Source organism: Taudactylus pleione, unplaced genomic scaffold (genome assembly GCF_031769625.1).
Source record: "Taudactylus pleione unplaced genomic scaffold, aTauple2 ptg000189l, whole genome shotgun sequence".
NCBI classification, from domain to species: domain Eukaryota; kingdom Metazoa; phylum Chordata; class Amphibia; order Anura; family Myobatrachidae; genus Taudactylus; species Taudactylus pleione.
In genome coordinates this window covers 12,464,549-12,489,070 of record NW_028284591.1, presented here as the reverse complement: position 1 = coordinate 12,489,070, position 24,522 = coordinate 12,464,549, and the positions used below count along the sequence as shown (strand labels likewise).

Below are 24,522 nucleotides of genomic sequence, written 5' to 3'. Positions count from 1 at the left end.
ACCCTGACTTCATGCCACTTTGTCTTTTGGCTAGGGAGGCAGATACAGATGCTGCTCAGAGGTGTCAGCACTGCAAGAACCTGGGTGAAATATCTGGAGAATGTGGGCTGTGATATACTGTACCTATGACTTTCCCAGTGACTGACTGAAAATAGCAAGTAGCAGAGAAATATAAAACAGCCAGCAGTTTGTGCAGCCCAGGTACCATGCATGATTATCCAGTGTCTGGTCAAGTTGACACTTGACAATGTCATACAGATGCAATAATTTGTTATGTTTGAGGAGGAACATCTGTATGACCTCGCCAGCAGACAGTACATTTAAATTTAAATGGCCACAGAAAAATCTTGGTTGGTGTAGCCTGTGAGGTACCCGAAGAAGCTGCACATCCTGTATTGTTTTGGGGACCTTTCAATCATCTGGTTGAGTCCAAAGCAGTGGCAGATCTAGACTTTACTTTTAGGGGTGGTGGTTTAAGAATAATACTGCCTCTCTCCCTGGATCCCTCAATAATAATATGGTCCACGAGCAGGCTCTCCCCAGCCCCACATATGCGCCAGACCCCCCCGGACCCCCAACAATAATAATATGCTCCACAAGCAGGCTCCTCCAGTCACATTTAATATGCTCCACAAGTAGGCTCCTCCAGCTCCTCCGGACCCCCCACATTAACAATATTATCCACAAGCTGGCTCCCTCCAGCCACACATATGCACCAGACCCCCCCCCCACATTAATAATATGCTCCATAGGCAGGCTCCCCCATCCCCACATGTGCACCTGACCCACCCACCAAACCCTAATGATATGCTCCACAGTCCACAATGACTCAGCAACAAAGAATATGCATTTACCAGCAGACTACCGGTCCATCACAGCCCAGTCTGCTCCACTGCTCAAAATGGCGCCCGCCTCGATGGATCTTCAACGTCACTCCTCACTGCCCGGCTCACCCTGTGTGTGATGCGATTGCCCTGATTGCCCCTCCACCCCCACCCCCCTGGATCCACCACTGGTCCAAAGTATCTCTAATACTTGTTAAAAACTGGATTCAGCCATGTTTTAAACAGCCACATTGCTGCAGATGATGTGGGCCCCTTACATTTGCATCATAATTAATGGGAGAGCAAATTACACACAAAGATTTATTCTGTTCTGCTGTGAGTTTGCTTTTGTTCTATCGTGTTTTTAAACAGGATTCTTAGTAAATCCGTGAATTGTATTCATGTCTATGTAAAGTACTTGCGTCTTGGTGCGATGGTCTATTGCAGGGGTGGGCAATAAGCTGCCCTCCAGCTGTCACTTTACTACAAATCCCAGCATGCCTTGCAACAGTTTTAGCATGGCCAAATAGCAAAACTGTGGCAGGGCTTGCTGGGATATGAAGTTCAGCAACAGCTGGGGGGCCGCTTACTGCCCACCCCTAGAGTATTGACTTTTACTTGCATGTTCAGTCGTCTATTTCAGTGCACGCATGTTTGCCTTTTGTAAATCTCTGCGTTGCAAAATCAGGGAAAACTTGCACGGGAAGGCGATCTCAGCCAGACAGAGGGCCTGATTCAAATCCAGATGCTATTTGCGGACGGTCGTTCTAAAAAAGGGGCCGGATATTTAAATTGTGCGCTAGCTATTACCACCCACAAACGGTACATTCTGTCAATCAAATTAGCAGCCCCTCGCTGTTTGCGAGCACACGATTTCCGACCGCAATGACTGGTTTGCGCATGCACATTACGACCCATACGCATGCGTAGTTGTGCGAACATCGCTCATAGCGAACGAGCGGCCGCTTACGAGCGGCTCTGAATCGGTCCCAGAATTCAAAGTAAATTTACCCCCAAGAATCTACCAACCTCAAACCACAATCTCCCCTGTCATAACCACCTATCGCCTTCCAAACGCTCAAAGTGAAAACAGCCCAGAAAAGACTTATATAGGGATACTGAGGTCAAGCTTCAGCAACTGCAAAATTCCAATGCTTACAATGGGTTTAGGATAAACAACATCCCATGTAATGGAATTAGCTGTCAAGTTAAGTCTGTTAGCTTCTAACTCGCCACCTATTACATTTGCCAGGACTTGCCGAGAGTTTGAACATGCCAGAAAAGCTCAGTCAATCACATCTCTTCCTACAGTTCCAATGGTCATTTCCCACAGCTGTGTGGTGTCACTAAGTGGGCTCTAAGTATTATTATTATTATTATTATTATTATTATTATTATTATTTTATTTTAGGTCATATTTACCCAGAGTCCAACATATCAGAATACATGTGTGTGAATAACTACACTGCAAATTCTTTCAACTGTTATGAGGACAAAATATTATTTAACGCATTAGAGATCTTGGCTTTCAAAATAAAATGAACTTTCTCAGAACATGACATATGTCAACTCCTTAAACTTAACTGAATAAACATGTTATACAGAATACCTAAATAAGCATAAGTATACAGTAACTTTGCATTCCAAAATTAAGTTATTGCTGCAGACAGGCAGCTGAAGCTCACATTATTTAGTAGATGTTATCAAAGGCGCCATCTGGGCTTCTCTCTCTCTCTCTCTCTCTCTCTCTCTCTCTCTCTGTCTCTGTCTCTCTCTCTCTCTCACCTCTCTCTCCACCTACATCTCTTTTTTCTCCCCTATCTTTTCGGTGCCCCCCACATTATTTCTCTTCCTCTCTTTCCGCCTCTTACTCCATCTCCCTCTTCCCCCTCTTCTCCTCAACTGTCTATTTCTCTCATCATCGCTTGATTTTATATATCGATTACCAGTATAACTGAGCTGGGTCACCACAGTGTAAGGGAAGCAGTATATTAGGGCTACATTCATAATGTTCAGATTAATTCGGTTGACATTAGAATGTAGACCAAGGGGTTAATCCAATTAGGTGCGAATTTCGAGGTGCGAGATGCTGTTTTCATTTACGAATTCGCACAGTAAATTAATTTTGCAATACAATTAGCAGCTCGCACTGAGTCAGTCAGACTGAATTAGCATTTTTCCATTCGCACCTCCCTGAGGGTAAGAGATGGAAAGGAAAATCTTTGTGTAACACCTTGCAATATTAAAATAGGCACCTATAAGCATGTAAATAGTATATTTTTAGTTTTGTATAATTTATAAATAGGTTTAGAGTGCCACTGTAGTGTATTGTAATGTATATGCAGGGGTCTAATGATTGCAGTGGTGACAGTGGGATCATTTATTGGGTGGACTATTGCAGTATCAATGCCACTGAGAGGTGACGTTGGCAGTTTGTGGAGGGACAGTTGGAGCTGGCTGTGGAGCAGTTCTCCCAGGGCTTGGTGACGGCTGCTTACCTGAGGAGAGGAGGCTGTGCCTCATGTTTGATTGAAGGAGGGACGATGAGGTGAACGCAGCTAGATATTAGGGGGAGGGTCCGGAGATGTTGCTGAGTGAAGCCTATAACTCAGGTTTGAGAAGGAGAAATGTGAGAGTCAGCCAACCAGAGGGTCTGAGGCCCAGCCCCTAGAAGGAGTTTAGTCAGCGCTACTGAGCCTGTGGAAGAGAAAAATAAGACAAAGATAAGTCTAAAATCAGTCCAATAGTGCATTAGATTAAGGATTACATGCAAAAGTAAAGTGCTATTACAAGCCACCAATACCTCAGAATATTATAGTAAGAGCTATTGGATAACACAACAGATATGTTATACTAACATCCAGCACCAGCTCAGCATTATAACTCTGGCCCTCAGACACCATAGACTTCTGCCTATTGAATTTATATTCAGGCACAATTGCTAACAATGTACCGAAGATTATAAGGAATGACACAGGCTGTGTCATATCACTACTAAAGCCCATTGGATGAGAAGCGATTATACAATTTATATGCAAGGAGTTAAATTAAACACCCGAGCCAGTATGTCTGACTACGGGCTATAGAGGGTTAAAGTTTTAGTTACCAGGCAGTGTTGGGGATGGGGGAGTTGGGTCAGTCTATAAGAGGGATGCTAGGGGGTGGGGTTTCAGGGACATTTCAGGGAGATTGCTGTAGCGGCCATTTTAGGTCATCTTCCTTTTGGTTTGTTCAGCTGCAGAGAAGTGTGTTTGGTTCAGTAAAACAATATAAGTTGTTCTTTTACTTACTCTTCTTTCTTTTTCTACTTTCATCTCTTTCTTGGTCCCATTCTCTGTCTCCTCCTTACTGCCTCTGTGTCTGTAGTTTTCTGTGCCTGTCTCTTTTCCTTTCTGGGCCTGTTGCTTCCATTCTCCGGCTTGGCACCCTCCCCCAACTCCTGTCCGGTAATGTCTCGTCCCCGTCACTCTGCCCCAGTCCCCGCTCGCTATGCGGAGGTTGGGGGTAGCTTTGATCAGGTGCGTGCCCCAGGCGCAGCTTCCCGCTGGGGCTTGCGTACTTTGTGCTGCGAAGAACCATGACATTTGCACAGGTGGTGGCTGGGTTACTGCCTGTGGCCCCTCCCGGCACATTGGCTCCCACCCTCGCCCCCCAGTTTGCGGCCTTGTTATCTGCACCCCCTGCCCCAGAGGTTAAAGCTGTGGCTGGCGTAGCACCATCCCCACTGGCATCATTGTTGTCGGTTGTGGCGTCGGCCATGGCTCCATTGCTGCTGGCATCACAGGACGCTCTGTCATCTATGGCGCTGGTTCCACCGTTGGATTTGCAGCAGCTGGGTGCTCAATTAGTTCCTCTGGCCATTCAGTTTCTTCAACTTTTGGCGTCAGTGCTCGGGGGTGCAGGGGCTCCCTCCCCCTCCATGGGTACAGTAGTGAGCTCACAGGGAGGGATTTAAAATATTCTGGTGAATGCACCTGTTTCAACTGTGGCTTCTGTCTCTGATGCAGTGGGCTCTGGGGCTGTTGGTGTGGTGCCTCCTCCTGCTTCTTTATCTGTTTCTTCCCCAGATAGTGCTGCTGTGAGTTCGGAGACTGGCGTTCCCGCCAGGGATGGAGTTGGAGCTGTGGTATCTGGTGCAGGTGAGCAGGCGAGAGGCTCTGGTGATTCAAGTACCACTTCTGATAGGGATTGGCAGGCTGATTAAGGCTCCTTAGAAAGAGCTTCTGGGCCAGGTGATAGTTCACAGGTTTCGGGTGTTGAGGCTTCTAGACGTGAGTCTGCGGATGGGTCGTGCAAGTGGCGACAGTGCTCTAAAAGGAGTCAGTGGGGTAAGTCTTCCACCTCATCCACAGATTCAACCTCATCGGAATCATTCTGTGATTAGAAAGGGGTTGCAAAGCGTCGCCGACATAGGTGCAGGTCTAGTAGTTTTAGTTTTTCTGGTTTAGACTATCCCGAGGAAGTTGTGCATTGTGCAAATACGGCGGTGCTTAGAGGCATCCGCCCTAGACTCTGGGAGCGGATTCTGGTATGCCGTTATGTTGACATTTTTGCGGTTACTTCCAAAGCCCGTAAGGCGCTGGCGGTAGCTAAGAAAGAGAAGGCACTTGACTCGTATAAATCCTATACGAATTGGCTGAGCGGCTTTTGCGTTCTCATGGCATGCTATGTATGTATGCTCCCCGATGAACACATGATTTTGGTTAATTATTTACATTTGATCCATAGTCTGTATCGGTCAGCAAAGGGTTATGTATGGCGCACGTACGACAATGAAGTTCAGCTCAAAAGATGTTGAAGTTTGGCTTGAGGCGACTAAACTTCATCGTCCAGGGGCAGAGCTTATGAACGTTAAACGCGGGCAGGTGGCTGGCAAAGAATCTGTGATCTCTGTGGGAGCGGCTGGGCCTAAGGGAAAGTTCTACTCGTTCTACAGCAGAAGGTGTCCCCATGGCACAAAGTGTAATTTTAGTCACCAATGTCTACGATGCGGGGGTGAGCATGTGGGGAAGGAGTGTGCTTGTGTGCCTGGGGTCGGTAGCAGTGTCCCCGCATCAAGGGGACAGCCCTGGGGCCCTGGTGTGAAGTAGGTCCCCCACACCAGTCAATGTCGTTGCCATGTCATGCTGGCTCGACATTTTCTCGTAGCGCGATGCCGCAGAGTTTTTGCGGACTGGCTTCCTTCATCGCTTTCAGTTGCCAGTGCTGGGTAATATTCGCATGGGCATGCCGCAGAATGGTCATGAAGGAGGTCAGTTTAGGTCACATTGTGGGGCCATTTTCGGGGACCCCTCTACCAGATTTAGTTCTGTCTCCAGTGGGGGTGGTACCAAAGAAGACCCCTGGAAAATTTTGGCTTATACAGAATCTGTCTTGGCCAGGGGGGTCCTCAGTCAATGATGCAATACCTGAGGATCTTTGTCGGGTCATTTGACAATGCGTTGGATTTAGTCCGGTACTATGGGGTTGGGGCCCTCATGGCCAAGATAGATGTCAAATCCACCTTCTGGTTGTTGCCCCTGCAACCAGATTATTTTCGGTTCATGGGTTTTCGGCTGGAGGACGAGTTTTATCTAGATAGATGTCTCCGTATGGGTTGCTCCGTCTCATGCATATTTTGAGAGGTTCAGCATGTTCTTGCATTGGTGTCTTGTGTATTGGTCAGGGGAGCAGGGAGTGGCTCACTGTTTGGATGATTTCCTGATAGTGGGTCCTCTTGAATCTTCATGTTGTGTTAACATATTGGCTGATGCTCTTTTGTTGTTTGCGGAGAACGGCATGCCTGTCGCCCACGATAATACAGAAATGCCCTTGACGGTTATTGCCTATCTAGGGATTGAGATTGATATTATGAGGGGAGTGTGCTGTCTTCCATAAGATAAGGTGGACCAGCTGCATGATGTGCTAGCGAGGGCGTTGGCATTGGGTAAAGTTACCTTACGTCAGGCTCAATCATTGCTTGGACTTCTCAATTTTGCATGTCGGGTGATTCCAATGGGCCGTGTGTTCATCCATAAGTTGGAACGGGCTATGGCGCAAGTGCGAAAACCACATCACTTTATTCGCTTATCGGTGGAATTGCTGAGGGGCCTCAGGGTTTGGGTGGAGTTCATAGCTGCATTCAATGGAACACGCATCGGAGTTTTGCCCACGGAGCCCAGTGCATCCTCTAGTTGTTCACAGATGCAGCGGGCTCATCAGCTTTTTGGGCTTATTTTGATAGTCGTTGGTGCACTGCCCCTTGGCCTGATGAGTGGATGACCAGAGGTTTAATGAGGTACCTTCTCCTTCTGGAGCTTTTCCCTATTATGTAATCACAGCATGATCTTCTGGTGCGATAACTTGGGTGTGGTTCACGCTTTCAATCGACAACAAGCAGCTATCAGTTTGCAGGCTCAATTGGTCTTATGTTGTTTGCAATTTAATGTCATGTTTCGGGCACAACATGTCCCGGGAGTGAACAATGATATTGCTGATGCCTTGTCCCGTTTTGATTGGCCGCATTTTCATTCTCTTGCCCCTGTGGTTCATCAGGTCAGTGAGTTGAGTCCATCTTATGTCTGGCAGGTTATCGAGCTGGCATGGAGGGGTTAGCCCATCGATCACTGGCCCCAGGGATGCTACGTAGCTATCGTGCTGCGTGGGCAGAATGATGCAGGTTTGCAGTCCACCCTGACATCCGAGATAAGACTGGTTAAGAGCTTATGCTCAAGGTTGTTGGAACCTGTTTGATTCGGGCAGGTCCAGGGCTGTGGCTGTCAAAACCTTGGCTGGGTTGTCCCATTTCTTCCAGGAGAAGGGGTTGGAGGACCTTTCAAAGAACTTCTTGGTGCAGAAGGCTTTGAAGGGTTGGGCGCGCCTGACCCTGGTTCCTCCAGACTCCCAGCATCCTATTGATTTGCTACTGTTGGCGCGATTGCTGCAGGCCTTGTTATCTGTTTGTTCATCTGATCTCGAGGTGCCGCTGTTCAGCATGGCATTTGTGATGGCGTACCACAGGGCTTTTAGGGTTTTTCAGCTTGGGGTGCCCTCTAAACAGGGGCTTCCTTCGCTGCTCTCTTCACATGTGTTTATACATGATTCTGCATTCCTGTGCAGACTTCATCAGTCTAAGACCAATCAGCTAGAAAGGGTCATTGGGTTTCCATGCCGGCTTGCTCGGATGCTGTAGTGTGTCCGGTGCTTTGGGCTAGGAGATACGAAGACCTTCATCCTTCAGTGAAGGGAGAGGCTTGGTTAATGCATGCCGATGGATCCCCAATGACCTGTTTTTAATTTGGTTGGGTTCTTAAACTATGCTTGGAGGCAGTTGGCCTCTCAGCAAGAGAGTTTGGGACTCATTCCTTTTGTATTGGGGCGGCTATGTCGGCCACTGCATCGGGTTCCTCAGTGGAGGAGATAAAAGTACTAGGGTGCTGGAAGTCTAGTGTCTACAGGTGGTATATCCGCCCTCAGCAAGTGTACGGTATCCCAACTTGAATGATTAGCTACTCGTCACTCTGGTGGGGGTCTTGAGGAATTTTTGTTTGACCACTGGTTTTAACCCAGGCTGTTGCCGGTTGGTGGATGTTTTTTTTTTTTGCCCAAGGTCAAGTTGGGATTCCTCACCCTCTCTCCCCCCTGTCCCCTTTTGCTATTTTTATTATTAGGCCTAGGTCTCTATCTTTCTTGTTTTTTCCTTTTCTCACAGTTTGTTTACCTTCCTCTTATACGAGCTCAAGTGGATTTGTCACCTGTTTGGATAGTTGGGTATGCATTTGTTTTTTGGGCTGGTCGGTCTCATTTTGTCCATGGTCAGTTCCCTGTTTTAACAAACATTAGATGATTGGGAGTTAGGGGTATGTGTTGGGCTGCTCTGTTGGATTTGTTGTTCCAGTCTGTTTGGTCATTTGGTTTCCCATTGGTCCTCGTCATTCATTTCGGGGGAAATGTTTTCACTTCCCGGAACGGGGTTGGATCTGAGGTGTGCTATGACGGCTGATTTGGTGAACATTGCTGCCATGTGGCCGTTTTGTGTGCTCCTTTGGTCTGATATTATTCCATATCGCACGTGGCAAGGTGGTGTATCTCCAGGGGTCCTTGATGCGGTTAGGAGGTGGGTGAATTCAGCTATTCTACTAGCATGTGCACCAACGAGCATGGCTATTCAAATTGACTAATTAGGGGAATTTAAGAACAGAATATTAGAGGGTTAATCTCTTTAAAGCTTTATAGAGAATGGGTTACTTGTTATTGGTATGTAATTTGTATAGAGTAATACTATGATCTGATGCTCATCTCAACTGATGAATGTGTAAATGTTATTCTGAAAATGTTATGATTACTTCATTGTTCATTAACCAAATTCATCTTCAGCAGAATGTAGAGCTGCAGTAAAATAAACTATGTAACCTATTTGTGTGTAATTCAGAGTATAAACATAAATGTTAAAGTGAAATGAATAGTTGCTGCTGCATATTTATAATTGTTATTGGTAGGTTACCCATCTGAAATTAAGGTATAATATTACACAAAACCAACACTTACCATTCAGGGGTGTTCCCAAGTCCACTCCAGGTATAGTGTAAGAAAATCCAAGACTTGGGTGGAGGCACTAAAGGGAAAGAAATATAGAGATGTTTATTGTAGCAAGTAATGGAAACTTTTGCTTTAAAGTTAAAATGTCCGGACACTGGACCTGATTCAGACCCGCGGGTCGATGTTAGGCCACTGCGCATGCACACACCGTAGCCGGCTCCGACGTGAGCATGCGCGAGACCCGGCTAGCGACAGGCGCTCCGTCGCTCCGGGTCTCGCACCAAAAGGGGGCAACTGTCGATTTTGATCGACAGCTCGCACCGCTTTGGAAGCGTGGCTTGGGGGTGGCTTCACAAACGGAGGCGTTCCCATGCAAACGCCTGCTGTTTGTGAGCGCCCGCACTGACATCACCAGTGATGTCAGTGGGAGAACTTCCGGCCAGAAGCTCTCTGGGGCTTGCGGCCACGAGACCCTACCACAAGGGTCTCGTTGCAAGCCCGATGGTCGCGATGGTCTTGACCATCGCGACCATCATCCTGGCCGCTCGCAATAGCTGTGTGTGGTCACCCACAGCTATGCGAGTGGCCAGGAGGCCGCTCCAAAAAAAAATGCCCTGATTCAGAGCAAGCGCTCTTTCAGAGAGTCCGGCTCTGAATCAGGGCCACTGTGCTGAGCCCCTTGGACACCCCCCCTAATGACTAATAAGGCAATTGGAGGTTTCCAATTAGCTTAATTGGTACAATAATTACATGTCATGTTTATTTTCCTCAATTTACCCCAAAGTCAACTTTTTCATTAGTTTAGGCACCCCAAATTTAATTACAATATTTTTTTAATTAAAAAATGATAGTTTTTTACCATATATTTTTTACAATTTTTCAAGGTTTCCTCAAAGCACCCCAAAATCACCTTTTTCATACTTTTTTTTTTGCATTTTTTGATTCATTCGTTTGAGATTAAATAAAAAGTTTGCTTTTTATAATTTTTTTGCTTTTTAAAAAACAAACACAAATCAGCCATTTAACACCATTTAAAAACCTGCAGTACCTTCCTAATGCCCACAAACAGCCGTCTATATGGTCCTGCTAACAAAATTTTAAATTTTTCTGGTCTTCCCACTTTTTTATACACTTCTCTCACATATCATTTGGCAGTCAATTCGCACCCCTCTGCTGCGAGTACCGCGAATAGGCATGTTTAATTGGATTGGAGAGATCTCGGGAACGCGTATTAGTGTAAAGTCTACGAGTTTCAAGAAACAAACTCGAGACTCGCAATTCGCACCTAATTTGATTGACCCCATAGTTGTTATGTATTGTTGACATGATGTAATGTCAACACTGTTTTGGAGATGTATGAAGGGGGGATATGGGGGAGGAGCGGTATTAGTGACAGTTATATGCGCTGATACCGCACCTCCCCATCTATTAAAGTGGGATTCGGTGGTAAAGGACAGGGATACATAGTAAAATAGCAGATACAAGATAGCAGCGCCAATGTGCTGGGCATTGTATGAACGGTCAGTGCTACCGACCATTCTGACAGCTGCAGCTGTCATCTCTCTATCACCACAGCAAGGACAGTACAGTCCCTGCTGCGGAGGCTGCCAGCTGGAGGGGCTGCATGTGAGATCTCGGCCTCGCGATACTTGCGAGATCCCGCATTTGCCCACTGGAGCCGGCTGGTAAGGATAAGACATAGCACATCAGCACTAGGCTGATGCGCTGTGTGCTCAGGCAGGGATCACTGGAGAGAGGAGTTTTCACTCCCCCACCCTGCAGACGAGACTTCATACATCTCATCGGTAGTGCTTCCGGCTTTGGCGAAACAGGAAGATTTATAGCAGCACGATCCGTGCCGCTATAATACATCCTCCTCTGTGTTCTTTATGTATTCCTCCCCTGACGCTATCCATAAACAGGTGCTGGAGTATGGCTTCTGTGGGCCCTGGGTCAACTAAGTTCTGGGGGCCCCCTCCAATAAAATTGCCTCCCCCACCGTTACTATGCCCCTTACTTTGCCCTACAGTGCCCCCCCTTATATGCCACACTGTGCCCCCATATGCCCTACAGTGCCTCTACTAAATGCCACACAGTGCTCCTCCCCTCCTCCCCCAGTTCCCATGAGTACTCACCTCCCCTGACGTGCTCCTTGTCTATCCTTCTGTGTTCTACATGCACAGTGCGCTGCATACAACGCAGAGCGGCTCCAGAGTCCCCTCATCAGTGTCAGGGAGGTGATGTGTCATGTGACGCTGATGAGGGGACACGGGAGCCGCTCTGTGCTGTGTGCATGCAGTGGCAGCCCCCATCCGGGAACAGGTGCCGCTGTGTAATATTCATGTGAACTGTAATATTTATATTATATAGTTCTGTGTTTTCTGTATTTAGCTGTGGTCTCTTTGGAAGTAAAAAAAAAGTTTCTGTGTGAGCGAACGAGCACTATGCTGGGTGTTAGGATCGGCTGCAACTTAAGGGGCACCAGCTAAAATCTTGCTTAGGGCACTAAATTGGTCAGAGCCAATTCTGGGTATATATATATATATATATATATATATATATATAAAAGGGGTTTTAGGGTGTCACCACAGCTCTGTGTGGACTAAATATCTTTTGTCATGACAGTGTTCTGTTACAGTAGGTTGTTTTTTACGCCAGAGATCGATCTTTGAGAATACTGTACATATTTGTTTATTTTTACCCTGCAGATTCTTTGAGCTGGTATGACAAAAATGTCAGTGACTGGATTACCGTTTCTGGTTTTCAATATAAAATGCGCTCTGACTGCATATGACATACATCAAACTAGGGATGTGCGCCGACCCCCGTGTTTTGGTTTTAGAGCTACCTGGATTTGGTTTTTCAAAACCACCCTCCAGTGTTTTGGTTTTGGATCTGGATTTTTAAAATAAAAAATAGTTAAAAAGTTTTAAAAACAGCTGAAAGCATGTAATTTATGCAATCCAAAACCCGAAATCTGGATTTAAAATCCGAATTCCGGACCGCAAAAAGATCAGAACTGTGACCCGGATTTACCCGGATCTCCTCAGGAGATTAGAACCGCAACTCGGATTTACCCGGATTCACGAAATTCAGGTGGATTCAGATTTCTGGAGAACCGAACCGCACATCTCTACATCAAACCCTTTACAATGCATCATATTCGATTTTAATGTCGCCAAAAACTTTCCACTCCGAAAAAAAACAACAATATGACATTACGCATGAGTATCCTCCCTTCGGAAACAATCTCATTTTATGCACTTTATGGTCATTTTTCCGGATAGTTGTTTTGGTTTCGGTTTTGGATCTGGCTTTTTAAAATAAAAAATAGTTAAAAAGTTTTAAAAACAGCTGAAAGCATGTAATTTATGCAATCCAAAACCCGAAATCTGGATTTAAAATCCGAATTCCGAACCGCAAAAAGATCAGAACTGTGACCCGGATTTACCCGGATCTCCTCAGGAGATTAGAACCGCGACTCGGATTTACCCGGATTCACGAAATTCGGGTGGATTCGGATTTTTGGAGAACCTAGCCGCACATCTCTACATCAAACCCTTTACAATGCATCATATTCGCTTTTAATGTCGCAAAAAACTTTCCACTCCGAAAAAAAACAACAATACGACATTACGCATGAGTATCCTCCCTTCGGAAACAATCTCATTTTATGCACTTTATGGTCATTTTTCCGGATAGTTCCTAATTCGCTCTCAGAGTCTGGACAGAAGTCTCTGCAGCGAGCCGAGGTGCAGGCTGCACTGAGCTGTCACCTCTTACCTCTCCCTGGCACAACAGGGCATTGTTGAAGATTTGGTGAGAAAAGTCTTTCATGTGACCCAACGCTGCTGAACATCATGTTTCAGGAACAATTCAACTTGGCAGCACTGTGGGATACTTCATCGCTGTGCGGATCGTGAAAAGGTTCTTAATGAGAAACCTCTGTGCACCCTGCATTTGTAAGTGAGTAAAGCTGATGATTTTAAAAGAATATTCTTTTTATTGATGAACTGTTATTTACAATGTTTCCTGCGGGCATGCTGGTGGACGGACGCCAAGGAGCTTATCAACGCTAGACTGACAAATGCTTCGCTGCTCTGAAAGTTTTGGAAAGTTACTGGAGTTCAATCCTATGTCACAATGAAGGGTTCTGTAGATGTTGTCCCTTATAAGAAGTGATTTTATCAAAATTTAATACACAAATGATGTTGATAGATGTATAATCTCCAGTAAATATCTTTATAAATGGATGTTATCATGTAAGTGGCGAGTTCTGATGACCTTACCTCAATGTTCAGTCAGGGAACCTGTGAACTATAAGGGATGACACAGTCCCTGTTCTAAATAAATAATGTAATAAATATTTTATGGAAAGATTATTATTTTAGGAAATAATAAAAAAAAATGCATAAAACTCTGTTTAGAAACATATGGTATAACCTTGAAATTAAGTCCTGTGTCACAATGAAGGGTGCTGTATATGTTTTCCCTTATAAGAAGCGCTTTTATCAAAATTTAATACACAAATGATGTTGATAGATGTATAATCTCCAGCAAATATCTGCATAAACGGATGTTATCATGTAAGTGGTGAGTTCTGATGACCTGATCTCAATGTTCAGTCAGGGAACCTGTGATCTATAAAGGATGACACAGCCCCTATTTTAAATAAATAATAATGTAATAAATATTTTATGGAAAGTTTATTGTTTTAGGAAATAATAAAAAAGGCATAAAACTCTGCTTAGAAACATATGGTCTAGTCTGGAAATTAAAGTAAAATAAGAGAAATGACCAAATTAAAGGGGGCTGTTGATTTTTTACTGTTTACTGATTTGTTTATTCTTTATTTACTGTCAACTATTGTTTTACTTCCTTATATACACACATTGGGGTCAATCCAATTAGGTGCGAATTGCGAGTAGCGAGTTTGTTTAATGAAAGTCGATGACTTTGCATGCATGCGCGCACCCGAGAATTCTCCAATCCAGTTAAAAATTCCTGTTCATGGTTCTCACAGCGAGGTTTGCGAAATGACTGCCAAATGCGATGTGAAAGATGTGCATGAAAAAGTGGGGAGACCCCTAAAATTTATGATTTTGTTAGCAGGACCATATAGAAGGCTGTTTGTGGCCATAGGAAAGTACTGAAGGTTTTTAAATGGTGTCAAATGGCTGAATGGACTTTATTTAAAAAATGCAAATAAAAATTTAAAAAAAAACACCTTTTTTCATTTTTTTCAAACAAGTTAAACAAAAAATAGAAAAGTTTTGGGGTACTTTGAGGGCACTGTGAAAAATTTTCAAAATTTCTAAAAATAACAATTATTTTTCAATTAAAAAATACTGTAATTAAATTTGGGGTGCCTAAACTAATGAAAAAGTTGTTTTGGGGGTAATTTGAGGCCATTTTTTAACCCCAAAAAATTATTGGACTAATTAAGCTAATTTGCAACTTCCAATTGCCTAATTAGTCATTGGCATAGTGTCCCAACATTTTAACCTTAAAGATAAGATTTTCCTTTCAATCTCTTGAATGGAGAAATGCGAATTCCCTCTGACTGGTTCAGTGCAAGTTGCTATTTGAATTGCAAAATTAATTCGCTATGTGAATTCAATGAGAAAACAGCAACTCGTACCTCGCAATTCGCACCTAATTGGATTGTCCCCATTGTGTGTATGTATATATATATATATATATATATATATATGTAGAGAGAGAGAGAGAGATACAATATATTGAGATATACACATTATTATTATTATTATTATTATTATTATTATTATTATTATTATTACTACTATAATAATGATACTAATACTACCACTACTACTACTAATAGTAATAATAATAATATACAATTGTATAGCTCCAGCATATTCCATCACATGGTAGTAAAACAGGAATGGGTAATAACAGACAGACAAATATATATGAAATATATATATATATATATATATACACACACACACACATATCTGGACGACAATGACAGGTCGTCTCAAGTAAAAGTAATTGCCTGTCCATACAGTACCTCCTTAGTCCACTGTTTCAGCAATTTGTTGAAATAAACTTTCTTCAGGGATCAATAAACTGAAAACATTGGACTTATGGCCCGTACACACGGGACAATCAGACAATGATCAGATATCGTTGTCTGATCGTGCTGCTTGTGCTGGATGTTCGATATCGACATGCACCAACCCCCAAACAACCAGATTGGCCTGCATGCACAGGCGATGGTTGATATCAATATCGACCATCCGTGCCAGCGCATCGACCATCATTTGTTCGTTGGAGGGGTTAAACAATATTGTTATCGTTTATATCGTTTTAATCTGACCGTGTGTATGCACCATAAGGATTTATGGTTGGTAATTGCAAAGTCCTGTGAGCACGCTTGGAGGTGAGGTGTTGAGTTTGAAGCTTTGGGAAAGGCAGTTAAGCAGTAGTATCCTTCTGCATAAGAGAACAAGAGGAGTGCCAGAATACTGTACATGACAGAGACTTCTCATACCTGCATCTCATTTATTTATTAGTACCCATCAGAGAGTATCATTTACCAAGATAGCGCTGCGATCGGTGCCTACTACACCTGCAGCTTTGAGAATGGAAGCCCCGTACCTGTTTTGTTTTATCATCCTCAAGGGCCACATCCATTCTTGCACTGCTACTGGCTAGGTCAGGCTCTCATTTTATTTATTTTTGATAAAAATAATCTGATAGATATCTGTAGGACAAATATCGAAAGAACAAGCGGTGATTTGTTATTCGGAGGTAGAGAAGTTTTGGCAATTTTCCAGCCCCTCATTGGAGGAAGGATCTGCTGGGATTGTAAACAGACCCCAGAAAAGGGTGGGACAGTGGACTCTAATGCACTAATAAAAAGCCTCTACTAACAGTTTTACAGCCTCAGAACTCATGAGAGATTCAGAGGTTCCCTCTGAACGGTTGCAGCAGGTAAGACTGTCCCATGGCAGCTTTGTGGATGATTAGTTTACGTGCGGTTTCTTAATTTCTGTATTTTATTATCGTAGGGAAAGAAAGTTGTTATATTCCAAAGTGTAGCATTTTTATCCAACAGATGACTGAACTTTTATTATTCCAAGGTCATTTTCCATGTAATCCAGTCTACACAATTGTACAGTTATGCAGTAAATACTATAATTTCTAGATACAATGTTTAGAAAACTAAACTACCTCTAGGTGTGAAAGTAAAATAGACTCAGTAAAGATTTCTGGGAATGTAGAAAAGTGCATGTTATAATTTATATGCTGCATATTAAACGTGTTCTTTGTTACTAATAGCCCCAGGTACAGCCATAAGGCAAGTAATGTATTATGTAATACAATGATCATTAATATTATACAAGGTGATAAATGGCCGGGTGTGAGGATTAGCACGGGCAGTAAAATGAACTTGTTGTCAAGGGCTCAGTTTCATTATTAAGATTGACATTTAACACAGCTTTAATGACAATGTCCCTAGAAAAGAGCACCTGAGATCTGTGTGATTGTCAGCGACAGACTGAATTAAATATCAATTTAGGACAATATTTTTTTATTCGCTCTATAGATTAAGGAGTAATGATTTTATAGATATCAATGATTACTGATAAAATGCCTCTATGCTGTACCTTTACACGGTATAAAAGAATTTCCTATAGGTAATGCCTAATATGCATCATGTGCTATATTTTACATAATACAGGTTGAGTCTCCCATATCCAAATATTCCGAAATGAGATAGTGAAACGTTTGCTCTTTGATGGTTCATTGTACACAAACTTTGCTTAAGGCACAAAATGATTCATAATATTGTATAAAATGACCTTCAGGCTGTGTATATAAGGTGTACAGTATATGCAACATAAATGAATTTCATGTATGTACAAAAACTTTGTTTGAGTTTGAGCCAAAAAATTATTGAAAATATTGTATAAACGTACCTGCAGGCTGTGTGTATAAGGTGTATATAACACATAAATGCATTCTGTGTTTACGTAGATTTGGGTCCCATTCATAAGATATTTCATTATGGTATGCAAATATTCCAAAATACGGAATATTCCAATATCCAAAACACCCCTGGTCCCAAGCATTTTGGATATGGTAGTCTCAACCTGTATATGCAATAGTTAGAGGATTCAACTCACAGGAATAAAATATTTTGTGCTTAATTTGTGCTGGAATGATGTACGTTACGCTTATTTCCTAGGCGTACGCACATTCGGCTAACTAACAGCAAGGCAGGCGATCGCACGGCAAGGCATTAGCACGCCCACTATGTCCTGGCGTGCAATCGCTCTGTGTATGCAGATGCCCACCAGCCTGTCTGAAGATGCCCACTTATAAACGTCATCTCCAGGAAGTGTATGCAGCCATCGGTACCATCGGAAGCCAACGCAGCGCTTGTGGTTGACCATACCCTACCGCAAGCACTGCGAGTACTTCAGTGTAAAATTCTGGCAGGTGACGTGTACTATGACGCTGCGTCTTAATTATGCACACCTCTGAAACGGTGTTAAGACGCTCGGGCATGCCTGCGTTCGCACATCCACACACCCCGTTTTCATGGACCAACCCCTGTCACCACCCACAAACGGCTTGTCCTGTCACTCATTCAGCTGGGCAGTCTATGCGCAGCGAAGTGAACGCCTCCCGATCGTTCGAACTGGTTTGCGCACGCGCGCTGCAATGCATACGCATGCACACAATGCTAACATCGGCTGGCTGCGTGCGAACACATCCTAGCGAGTGGGCCTGAATCAGGCCCTAAGAGTGTTCCTAACCCACTGCAATTAGTGTATGCATACAAAAGACAGGAACAAGAGGCAGCACACAATCACATCCAAAGGGGGAGAGTCAATTAAGTGTGAGTTGCGGCACACATCACTTTACCGTGGTTAAGATTAATTCAATTCAATTATTAGTCCTGTGATCGCAACTGGAATAGGCCTTAAAGAGTTATGGCTGCAGCAGTTTAATTGCAGTAATATGGTGTATGCGGCAATTTGTAACATGGTGGCCATTAAAAAAAGTTCCTCTGTTCAGAGCCATCTGTAGCTCGATCTCACTAGATTTGGTCGGAGACTAATTAGGACATTGGAAGCAAGATTCCACACAAAAAAAAAAAGTTACTGCAAAAAGTTTCCGATAGGTGGAATTTGGCGTTGTACAATGGGAGAACAGCCTGAAAACGGACAGACAAAGGTTTTATTGCTGTGTTATTATCATTAGCGTAACACAATAAAGATTACCATTCATTACAGGTTAGTCGTGTTATTCATTTGTCTGTCCATTTTCATGACTTGGGGCGAAGCGATTTGCATTATTAGGCCCAGCGGTGATAACGATGTGATACACTGAGAAGAGATACAGGTTTACAGTTAGCGCAACTTGTATATAAATAGACACTTTTATCATTAAAAATAAAACAAAAACACAAGGATGCAGTATCTACCAGTTCATATTACGCCACACTGTAGAGCCCCCAATTCACCTTACGTCACATTGTATTTCCTCCAGTTCTCATTATGCCACACTATAGAGCCCCCAATTCACCTTATGTCACATTGTATTTCCTCCAGTTCTCATTATGCCACACTGTAGAGCCCCCAATTCACCTTACGTCACATTGTATTTCCTCCAGTTCTCATTATGCCACACTGTAGAGCCCCCAAGTCACATTATTCATGCTGCCCACATGCCACACAGACCACCCCACTACTACTCACCACCATGAGACTCTCCTCTCTCCTCTGAATATGTGTGTGGTGGTCTTCTGCTGACTAGATCACATTCACGCTCGTCATCTTGATGTATCCCCCCCTTCTTCCCAATGTTCTCTGCACAGTTGTTTATGTTGCGGGGTGACTGGTGCAGCAGGAACATTTGTCCCGTTTGCGGAATGTCCATCCGTCATGGCATGCCATGGCTCACTGGTTGAAAATTGCTGTTTCAAAGAGTTAATAAAGAATATTTAGTTTTGTCTAGAAAGTAAAAGTGAACTAAATATATAAAGTGAACTGCATATAGCTCCTTTTCATTAAATAAGCTCCATGTGGTGTTTTAAAGATATGTAGCTTTTCGTGCTCTGAATACTCAGTGGGTAAAACATTCCCTTTAAAGGTCACCATATACTGTAAATGGCATATACTTAAAGTCATTTCTGCATACGTAGCACACCTTACTGTACTTTGGATTGTTTTCCAATACATGTAAGTTAAAGTAAAGTATAGCATATAGGACCTTATTCAGAGTCGGTCACGAGTGCTGAGCGCTCGCAACCGACTCGATGTTGGTCCACAGGGCATGCGCACGACGGAGATGGCTCCGTCGTGCGCATGCGCGAGCCCCCGCTAACGACGGATCACGCGTCGTTAGCGGGCTCGAAGCAGACGGAGCGAGCTGTCGATGTTGATTGACAGCTCGCTCCATTTGCTGGGCAGGCAGGGGGCGTGCCCGGCCAAACGGAGGCGTTCCTTTCGGAACGCTTGCCGTTTTGTTGGCGTCCCCACTGACATCATCAGTGATGTCAGTGGGGAGCTTCCTGCTCAAACAGAGCAGGAAGCTCACTGGGGCTTAAGGTTGACGAGACCCTACCCTAGGGTCTTGTCGTAAGTCCCGATGGTCGCAATGGTCTTGACCATCGCGACCATCTCCCTTATCGGTCGTTAGAGCTGTGGGTGTTAACCCACAGCCTAACGACCGACATGGAGGCAGCCGTTCAGGATGCAAGCGGCCGCCCTGTTTCTGATAGACCGCTTGCATCCTACGACCGCCTCTGAATGAGGCTCATAGTGTGCATGACATCTGTATACATATTATATATTATATATATAGATATATATATATATATAAAACCAAACAATTGAACCCGGCACTCACATATTGCATACCTCTCAACATACCGCTGCTCTGCATAGCGGGTGTGCAGAAGGTGAACAGATGCCGTGGCATCTGTTCACCTGTGTAGGGAGAGCCTGGGGGCTGCCCAGCATCTCTGAGAGTGCTGGGCACACCCCCAATAATGACACAAATGGGAGTTGACGCGAGGTCACGCCCCATTTCTGATAAGCCATGCCCCTTCTAGCAAAGCCCCACCCCTTTTGGGTGAGGTCACCAGAGGCGCGCGAAGTGTCCCTCTTCAAGGATTAGAAAAGTTGGGAGGTATGATATTGAGTGAATCAATTACTTGCTACGGTGCCTTTCCACACCATCATAGTCATTCCATAGAAGTCACGAACAGGACGGCACTCAGTCTTAAAATGGTTCTTTATTTTTCCTTTTCCAACGTTTATGGGTTCCCCCCTTCGTCAGGGACAACAGGTTACAATAACACAATTACAATAACAGACAGACTGTATATAGCCACAAGTATCAAGAAAATTACCCTCACCTGCAGAACGCTGATAACGAACCATCAACAGTCTTGGAAAGATGATGTCATCAATCAGCGCCTGCCTAGGTTCAACACTATGGGCCTGATTCAGAGCCGCTCGTAAGCGGCCGCTTGTTCGCTCCGAGCGATGTTTGCCCAACTGCGCATGCGTACGGATCGTTATACGCATGCGCAAACCAGTCAGTGCGGTCGAAATTCATGTGCTCGCAAAATAGCGAATGCCTGATAATTTGAGTGACAGAAAGAGGCGTTTGTGGGTGGTAACAGGGGAAGGTGCTTGAAAACGGGGAGTGGAGATCCGAACGCAGGCGTGCTTAAAGGTCAAAACGGGCGTTTTATGGGTGTGCATAATTAAAATAGCAGCGTCATTGACCACGTCACTGGGTTATTTTATAGACAGAACTGGTCGCAAAATTGTGGTAGCAAAAACCAGCCACAGAACAGTTCATACCCTGGTCGATGTACTCGATTAATCTAATAAATAGCGGACATGACGTAGGATGCGAGCGGCCAGGGGGCGTAGTTTTCCAAAAAACGACCGCAAGTTTTGTTCGCTCATTCAGACCTAGAGGCGTGAACAGACCGCAAAGAGCGAACGGTTCATTTGAATAGCCACCCCTATTTTCTGGACGAGCGAGTGCTAATTGCGTCCGGCTCTGAATCAGGCCCTATGTTTGTTTTGCTTGGCAACAAACAATACTCTTAGTCATAAATAACTAAATACCACCTATATAAAACTTATTAAAATGCAGTATTACCCATATAATCACGTAGTGTCAATTTATATACATACAAAGCACATGGCAATCAATTTACAACGAACCACCATAAATATACATTTGTCAAACGTACAGATCAAATCACTACACAATATACCATATGCTATGATGACATATTTCTACAGTGGTTTTATGTTAATGTGTATCAAGTTATAAAACATATACTACTACTACAACAATGATGTTTACAAAATCGATGTAAACAATCGATGTCGGAAAAAAATCGATGCCAGACAATAACAAAAAATAACCATTGAATAAAAAGTATTATTATATTAGAGGAAACGTTGAAGACCTAAGGTTTCATTTAAACCTTTAGGAGCAATAGTTTCGAGACTGAAAATCTATTTGCTCTCTCAATGCGTTAAGATTCTATTCCTATCACCCTCCCTCGATAATGGCGGAATGTGATCAATAATCATCGCTCTAATAGAGGCTACCCCATGTTTATATTGGGCACAATGATGAAGCTAAAGGTTGATCACTAGTCCCTTTCTCTATGGCTTGTTGTATGGCTGTGCGGTGAAGGGTCATCCGCTCTTTAAATTGTCGTTGAGTCTTACCTACATACGGCTAGCCACAGTGACAGGTGAGCATACAGTATATACCCAGGACCGCCAAGAGCCGTGGCGGGCCCCGGTAATAGGGGGCGTGGCCTAATTGCGAGAGGCATGGCCACGCCCCCTTGCCAAGAAAAAAAAAAGATTTGCAGCGCCGCCTCGCGCTCTGAGCCCCCTCAGCCCGGCGCAAAGCCAGGGGGGGCGCGATCAGTGTGATCGCCCCCCCGCACAGGCAGAGGAGACTGCTGCTCAGCAGCCAGGAGCAGTCTCCCACACGCTGTGTGCTGGGCTGCTGTGAGGGGGGGAGCGGCGCTGGACCCGGGCCCCCGCCGGGCCCCTCAAGAAGCCCGGGCCCGGGTAATCTGTACCCGCTCCTCCCTCTCTCGGCGCCCCTGTATATACCACGTATGGAGATGAGCAAGTTGATGCAAAGTTTATTTTATATCGTTTTCCAGTATGGGGATGACAAAGAGTTTCCCTTCAATAATGTTCTACAGGTCACACACCCCAAACATCGATAACAACCAACTTTGGTACTTAAGAAATGTACAGGTTTCTGCTGACGGCTTAAATCAGTAATATCTAAACGGACCAGATGATTTCTGATGTTTCGATTCCTTGGGAAACTAGGTAACAGCTTAGAGTAATGTAAAGCAGGAAGCTCACAGTCAGTATTTATTATAGGCCACCACTGCTTGTCCTTTTTAACTGTTTGTACACTATTTAAAGTCAACTGGTTCACCCATGGAATACATTAATTATCACTACTATTGTTTCTACTAGCACTGGGTGCCAATAATTCATCTCGTGATATCTGAAGCACCTTATTTTTAATTATATCCAGTTCATGACGCTTGTATCCTCTAAGCGCAAACTTATCAACCATTTTTTGTAATGCTCGTTCACTATCATTTTCCTCAGATGTACAGTAATGGGTCTCACTCTCAAAAGTTGAGAGTAAGGTAACCTTTTCCTTAAAGGTAAGGGGTGAAAGCTATCATTCCTCAAAATAGTGTTTCTATCAGTATCTTTTCTATACAATGATGTTTTGAATTTACCATTATCAAAAAAAATATTCACATCAAGAAAATCTAAGTTAGATGAGCTCATCTCCAATATTAATATAACAACACTATCAGAGGTGTTTTGTTTGTCCAGTATAGATACAAGGTCAGACTCAGAACCCACCCAAAAGATGAGTAAATCATCTATAAATCTCAGATATACTGCTACCTCAGGTAAAAGTTGTCTATGCACGTAGAACAAAGATTGTTCAACTGAATACATGAAGGCATTCGCATACGATTTGGCCACAGAGGACCCCATCGCACACCCAGCCATTTGAAGATAATATCTACCATCAAAAAGGAAGTAGTTTTTGGTAACCATAATAATTTGATTTAAAAACTCACAGGTGGACCAGCATAATCCAGATCATCCATCAAAACTTGTCTAACAGCCAGGGGCGTCTTAAGAGAGGAGGGGGCCCGTGTGCACTCCCCGCGCAGGGCCCCCTCCTCTCTCCCCGGAGGCCAACAGCCGACTGATGCGGCTAGCCAGCCACCGGAGCCTTAGTAGACTCCGGGCACTAGAGTGTGCCCGGAGTCTACTGCGCATGCGCAGAACGCCGGAAAAATGGCCGCGGTGGCCATTTTCCGGTGTTCTGAGCAGCGTTGACACCCGATGTGGGACCACGGACAGGTAAGTCCAAAATAATATGGGTGCAGTGTCTGCGGTGTGGGGCCCCCCTGGGCCCAGGGGCCCGTGTGCCCCGCACACATTGCACCCATTATAGATACGCCACTGCTAACAGCCTCTACACCTGCATCATGTAGGATGCAAGTGTAGAGGCTGGTAACGTCAGCAGTACACATGGTTACAGATTGCCCCACCAAGTCTAAATCTCTCAGTAACAACAATAGCGAATTAGTGTCTTTAAGATAAGCAGGGAGATGCTGAGTACAAGGATTTAATACGGAATACAAGTACACTGACACCGGATGATACAGAGACCCCCGGGCAGATATTATAGGACGCCCCGGTGGATTCTGCGCATCCTTGGGCAAAGTACTGTATAATACAGGGGTGTTATAGGATATTGTACTGTTAAAGCAGATCTTAGGGCCTGATTCAGAGCCGCTCACTCTGACAGAGCGCTCGCTCTGAATCAGGGCCGGGCTTTTTTTTTTTGTAGCGGCCTCTTGGCCGCTCGAATAGCTGTGGGTAACCACCCACAGCTATAGCGAGCGGCCATGATGATGGTCGCGATGGTCAAGACCATCGCAACCATCGAGCTTGCGACGAGACCCTTTTGGTAGGGTCTCTTTCATCGCAAGCTACAGAGAGCTTTTGGCTCTAACAGAGCCGAAAGCTCTCCACTGACATCACTTGTGCTGTCAGTGGGGCCGCCCCCAAACGGCAGGCGTTCTCATGGG

General features: G+C 44.3%; 1 protein-coding gene across 1 annotated transcript in view; it reads left to right on the top strand.

Annotated features, from left to right (window-relative positions):
* Positions 1 to 16,273: 16,273 nt before the first annotated feature.
* Positions 16,274 to 24,522, top strand: part of SLC14A1 (solute carrier family 14 member 1 (Kidd blood group)) — a 142,623-nt gene continuing 134,374 nt past the window's right edge. Inside the window, exon 1 of the mRNA XM_088476570.1 lies at positions 16,274 to 16,304. The gene's annotated coding sequence lies outside the window, so the exon portion shown is untranslated. The remainder of the gene's footprint in view (positions 16,305 to 24,522) is intronic.